Genomic DNA, 7,205 nt, shown 5'->3' with positions numbered 1-7,205 from the left:
GATGCCAGGCACAGGACAACAGAGAAGAAATGCCCACCGCTGCTCCTGAGAACCCAAGACGGCGTGGACTTCAGATCCTGGCTGTCCCAGGCCACGGCCAAAAGTTGCTCTTCTGGTAAAGAGCAAGTTTATCCAGTGTCCCAAGGCTCTCTCATTAAGCAGGAATGCATTCTCCACTGGCCAGTGATTCTCTGCTGATGACAGATTTAGAGGCAGGTTAATGTGCAATGGCAATTCTAAGATGTAATTACACTTTAAAAATATATGTTTTGTTTGTGAAAGACACACATATATCATACTAATATGAGCAGTTATTAGGGACACCCCATGCATAGTCCTAAGTATTTTTCATTACCTTCTTCAGTTCTTGCAACAACTCTATGAAATACAGGATATTACTTCTTCACATTTTTGGGGTGAGGGAGCAGAGAGACAGGCGATTTCATATATGATCAAGGTCATAAATCTAGTAAGTGGTGGAGGCAACATTTGAACCCAGGTATTCAGGCTCCATTCTCTGTATTTAATATAATCAGTCACCAAATTAATGTCAGGCTTTTATATTTTGTGGCTACAAGGTTTAAAGACCTAATGAACAGCAGCATAATTAACCTGTACCACTTTATTGGTCTGGGGTGTATATTAAATCACATATTTTTTCATTACCAGCTAACATAACTCAACACCCCTGTCAAGACGCAGCAAGAATAGCCTTTCCTTCCCCAAGTCAATTTTATTCCCCAGGATTCATAGTCATACAATTCAGTCTTGATCAGGATTCCCCTTGAAGCAGACATGAAGGGTTTTACCTGGAGATCAAAGCCACTGAAACTGCCACCAGGTGCTGGTTCCTTCAGAACATGACTCTCATCATGTCCTATCACCGGTGTGGAAGAACCTGTGTGTTATAACCAAAGAACTTTGGCCAGTGACAAGCAGTTCACCATGGTGAACCAACTGGGACCAACCAGGGGGAGGAGGAGTATCAAGTGGAAAGTCCTGTCATTGTCATGAGCATTGATGAAGCACGCTGGCCTCGAGTGCAGTGATGCTGGGCTCATGCCTCTGTTGGACTGACTGTGTCTCTCAGGGGTTGGACCAGGAATGAGAAGACCCTGACTCTTGATTATAGCACTCATACTTCTTCCCATGCTTCTGCTCCCTTTCCTATGGTACTTTATTTAAAATTTATGTGCACTGACAGTAATGATAAAGCATATCCATAATACCAAATGGCTGGATTAAGAGAATCAGCAATTCCTCGATTATCAGGCCCCCATGAAGAGCCTGGGTCAACAATTCAAGCTACTTAATCATGTTCTCTTATGAGAAGGTGCCATGGAGATCAGTGTCTTTTCACTGCTCAGCGAATTCACTTAAAACTGTGTCAATTTTGAAATTTTGAGATAGGTTCCATTAATCATAAGGCTAAAAGGAAATAAATGGTGGTCTGGAACCCTTTTGACTCATGAGATTTCTGTGTATCACACAGTTGGTCCTGCTTTTCATAATATCTTTGGATTTCTGCATAGCAAGACATTAGGGGGTAGGGGTTGTCAAAGCACACACATGCTCTTTTTGGGTTTAGACATAATAAACAGTAAACCTTAATAATTAATGTCTTTGTTTGGTTTCCTACTAAATAAAGAAGATTTCAAAATGTACATTGGCCTATACAAATCACCTCAAGCCCCCCTTTGCCTTCCCTATCCTTCTCCAGTTACATATTTTCGTTGTTTCAGAACAATACTCAGAATGTTAGACTAAAAAGGAACTTGAGAAATTGCCTATTTTCCCAGTGTGAAATTCAAAATGCAGGTGAGTTGTGTGACCTTTGTCCTGGACTCAGATTGTAAATAGGAGAGCAGAGCAAATCCAGGTCTTCAGAATCAGCGTGCAGGCCTTTCCCATACACAGACCAGTGCCCATTCAGTTACATTGATTTAATTCTCACTGCTCATGTGACTCTAGATGAACAATAAGGAGATCGCCAGTTCTTAGCTATGACTATAAAGGACCCTTCACACTCTTTCTCTAGGTGGTTTGTGGCTTGGGAAGTATGGTGCTGCCAAGAGGTCAAAATATTCAGCTTGATGGCTCATGGAAGGCAACTCCTGTGGAGACAATAACAGAAATGCTCAATGGTGCATTTGATCTATTCATGTTATACATGAGCTTTACATGCATGTCATTACATATTGAGCTCTTATCCTTGTAAAGTCAGGAGACTTACCCTGATTCTCTTAAGTACAGGCAAATGTTTTAAGAGAGCCACATTGGCTCTTTTTTTTTTCATGAGAATAGACCAAGGGTGAAAGCTGAACACACAGGCAAGATGGTTTTGCAGTAAGGTATGCAAGAGATGATGAAGTCTTGGACCAAGGTAAGGTGATGGCAGATGAGGTGTTGAGATATTGATGGGTTCTGAATTTACCTTTAAGATAGCCAGTGGGATTTGCTGCTAAATTAAGTGTGGAGACAGAAAGAAAGGAAAGAGTCAAAGAAGCCAAGATATTTTATCTAAGTAGTTGGAGAGCTAGAGTTCCCATTTATTGAGATGGAAAGGACTGTGGGAAAAGCAAGTTTAAGGGGTGAAATCAGTTTCAACATGCTAAAATTCGATATGCCTATTCGTTATCCAAGTGGTGATGTGGGGTAGGCAGTTGGATATATGAGTCTGGAGTTCAAGGAAAAGGTCCAGGCTAGAGATATTAATTTGAGAGTTGTCATCGTCTAGGTGCCATTTAAAGCCATGAAGCTGGATGACATCATCAGGCAGCACATATAGATGCAATGGAGTATACAGATTCAAGCTCAAGCCCTGTCTCTCCTCCCCACCAAGATGTTTTATGTTAATTCTTAGGCTACAGCATAATGGCAATAAATAACCATTTTACACTTTGCAGACTTTTGTAAGTCCAAAGAGAATATTTTAAGATGTAAGCAATTTGGTGACACAGCGTTCTTTATTCTAAAGCAAATGTTACAAGACTGAAGCATATGGGGAAAAGATGTAAGTAAGTTTGCTTATTTTAGAATAAATTTATTTTTCTGTCTCCCTTGACACACAAATGGAGAACTGGGAGTAATATTTTTCCTAACCATTCTTAATCTCTGAAACTATGAGCCATTAGCATTGCACTTGAATATAAAGTGGATGCTTTCTGAGTTATAGTGTTCTTTTAAAAACTAAGGAGAAAATTATGGCAGCTTTCTGTGTCTTCAATTTTCCTGTCACTAAGGTATGTTAGACCTGCATTTTGAATACGATAGCTCTCAAACAGAAACGTTAAATCTCACCATCAGTAAGTTAAAAGCTAGGTTCTTATTTTGTGTTCACTTTAATCAAATTATTAGCACAGTAGCTATATTGTCTGAATGAACTTTATTCCATCTAGTTTCATCTCTTTGGATGACTATAGAGAAGATAATTAAATTTCATTTGGAAATTAGCAATTTTTCATAGCATGCAAAAGACTAGAACATTGCATTCTTGTCTTTACATCAGCACCCTTGACGTTCTATCTGCCCCTTTTCTGATATTTATTTGCAATAAGAATGAATGATTTTAATTAATACTCAAAAAAATAAGAAATGTGAAATCAAAAGTACAAAGCTAACCAAACTACAAAAACTATTCTTAGCACATTATAAATTAAAAGCATCCCTGGATTCTACAATTCAACATGGGAATATTTTATGTGATTTGATCCAAACAAACTTAGCAGTATCTCATTACTATGTAATATTCAGAAGTCAGAGTAAGGAAGAGGAAAATCTACGGCTGGAGCCACTCCCCTGCAATGACTCTTGTGGAATAAATGTGATTCCCATTCCATCTGACGAAACTCCCCAGATAGAAAATGGTGTTCATCAGAAGTGTTCCCTAAATCATATGTGGAGTTAAAATATACTACAGGAAGGTAATGAGAGGAGATGAAGACCTAACAAGATGAGCTTTTTATAGGTACCACAATGCAGATCATTTGAAATATGGTGACTAAGTCTATTTTAAAGTTAGAAATACATTAACTCAGCCCTAGGGACTCCCAGGAACCAGAGTGTTTACACTGGGTGTACACACCACCCCTCATTTCCTTCTTGCACCAGCCACTGCGGAGGTGGGGGAGGTGTCAACAAAGCCATCTTTTCATTTCTAGAGCCATTGGTAAGGAGGGAGCAGGCTTGGGGTTGGGATTGTGGTTTGTCAGTCCCACCTCACCTCCCCAGAACAGAATGAAAATAGTCACTCTGTTTAGATTTCACTAGCATTGTACTTTGCCTTACTCACACTTAATCAAGGTCCTTTATGGACTCCGGGATGGAGAAAGGCTTAAAAGTTGCCTTCTCCCATGCGTTGTACACTGAACACAGAGTAACATGGCCTGCTGCTGATTAATGTGAAGTACTTTAAGTCCACACTGGCGTGTTGGGGGCCCCCTGGCTCTCCTATTGACCTGTACTCTGATTTGCAGCATTGTTACCATTTCTGTGTTCAATGGGAACTGAAGTCTTTTAGCACTTTCTTTTCTAAAAAAAAACATGTTCACTACACATGTGATTCTATTCCTCTTCTATGTCTTCTTTCATAAGAGCTTTTTGTTGTGTTTCACTGTTGTGATTCCAGAGTAAAGTAATACTACTAATAATAATAATCCTTTCTTTAAGGCAGCCCATCTGTGTATTGCCAGAAGGTCCTTTGAAATAACCAAGGGACTGCTTTCTTTTCTTACAAGGAGGATGAGAGCACCGGCTTTGAGCTTGGATGAATCTGGGTTCAAACCCCACCCCTCCAACCTTCTTGATTGTTATTTGAAATTCCTGGGCCACAGTGTCTTTATTATAAAACTAGAGGCCCGGTGCACAAAATTCATGCACTGGGTATGGGGGAGTATCCCTCAGCCCAGCCTGCACCCTCTCTCAGTCTAGAACCCATCAGGGGATGTCTGCCTGCCAGCTTAGGCCCATTCCTATGGGCCTAAGCCAACAGAAATTCCTCTCACAGTTCGGGACTCCTCGCTCCTTACCACCCTCCTGCTCGCTGTTCCTTAGCACTGCCATGGAGGCAGGAGAGGCTCCCACCACTGCCACTGCACTCACCAGCTGTGAGCCCTATCTTTCTGTGGGCCAACTACTCTCTTCCTTCTCACTTAGGACGAGCAGCATGTGAGGGCAGAGTGTGCTGTTGTGGAACACAGAGGGCTGCCTGGAGCTGAGGGGAGTGGCCGGGCCCACGGGGTGAGAGGTGGACACAGAGGACACTATATCACCCAATTGTGGAGAAGGTTGGCTGGCCTTCTTCTGCCTGACCCCACACAGGGAGGGACTGAGCAGGGTGTCCACCTCTCCATTCTCCATTCTTCCATCTGTGACACCTGTCACCCTTGCAAGGCCTCCCCTAAAGTTAGTTCAGCTCAATCCCTGACTACCGCTGCGCTAAGGTCACCCAGGACTCAGGCCTGACTCCCGCCACTGCGGGTGCATGCACAGCCTCCTGCTGGCCTGTTAATATGCAAACTGGTCATTAATGTGACGCTCTTAGGACCAATTTGCATATTACCTCTTTATTATATAGATAGGCAAAAGACAATCTATTGGGGAGACTTGTAATCAGGGCTAGATTTGATGACATGTGTAAAGTAAGCTTGCACAAGTGTTGGCACATAATAGGTGTTTTCCTCTAGAATCCTGATCTAACTTCTTATATTCATTATTCATTGATCACACCCCATAACTCATGGCCCTGAACGTATTCTTAGGGGAAAATGTCTAGGTCAAAAGTAGAGCTGGCTGTGCTGAGGATCATAATGAAGATTTTACATGGATTATCTCTTTTGCTACTAACAAATCTCTCCAAACTGCCTGACTAGTATGGTTCAGTGGTTGAGCATCGACCTATGAACCAAGAGGTCACCATTCAATTTCAGGTCAGGGCACATGCCTGGGTTGTGGGCTCAATCCCCAATGAGGGGGCATGCAGGAGGCAGCTGACCAATGATTCTCTCTCATCATTGATGTTTCTACTTCTCTCTCCCCTCCTCTCTGAAATAAATTTAAACAAAAGATACAAGCAGGCTCACTTTCAGAACAATAACATGCCTAGTTCATAAAGCTGCAGAGTACAGAATAAGGCTGCAGATCTGACCACAGTAGAGTGATACCCAGCTGTAGCACGAGGGACTGTACACTTAGGAATGGTTTAGTCCTGGTGCTCACTGTTCTGAAACATGACCCCAACTCCAGAGCATCTATAATGAAGGTGCAGTTGGGCCACAAATTTATATTGAGAGTATTCAGTGATTCCCAGCTCCAGCTGCGAGACAGAATGGTGTTCTGTTGTAAGGTGTGACCAAATTGTAATTCTCAATAATAGTAAAAAAAAAATCTGTTTTTTAGTATTCATTTACTCTAAAAAATAATAATATATTTAGCAGCATCTCACTCCACGTGTTTTCATATGCATTCTTGAGTGAGGTAAGAATGTGGGACATGACAGCTAGCCTAGTTTCTCTGGCCCCTCAGTCCTCATGGGCAATGTATATAGCATTGGCCTCCCAGGGAGGAAATCATCCTGTCACTAAAGACAAGTTTGAGAATTATTGATCTGTAGTGTAGATTAAAGGAAGGGTTTCCCTTGGTTCTCCTATTGACCCCCTTGATGTCTATTGAGTTGCTAATGTTTATTGGAAGAACTCTAAGATTAACTAAGTGGTGATAGAATTCTGTCTCTAAAGCTTCTATGATGGTTAATTTTACTTGTCAACTTGACTTCCCTGCAGGGTGGCCAGATCTGGTTAAACATTATTTCTCGGTCTCTCTGTGAGTGTCCCAGAAAAGATTAACATTTGAATTGGTGGACTGAATAAAGCACATGGCCCTCCCCAATGTGGAAGGCCTGATTTAAAAACAAGCAAACATGGACACAAGACACTGAGGGGTGAGGTAAGGGCATGTGCCAGGGGGTAGGGGAGGCCAGGAGAAGGTCAATGGGGGAAAAAAGGAGACATATGTACTACTATTTGTAATATTTTAAACAATAAAATAAAATAAATCTTTAAAAAATAAAAATAAATAAATAAAAACGAGCAAACAAACAAAAAACATGAGAAAATTAAATTAAATTATCTCTGCCTAAATTCTTTTGCTGGCCTCAGATGTTCTCCTGCCTTTGTATTGGGACTTTGTTATGAATTTGTCAAAGTAAC

This window comes from Myotis daubentonii, chromosome 1, assembly GCF_963259705.1.
Source record: "Myotis daubentonii chromosome 1, mMyoDau2.1, whole genome shotgun sequence".
Lineage (NCBI taxonomy): Eukaryota > Metazoa > Chordata > Mammalia > Chiroptera > Vespertilionidae > Myotis > Myotis daubentonii.
The sequence above is the reverse complement of the archived record's forward strand: the minus strand, read 5'-3'. Positions refer to the sequence as shown.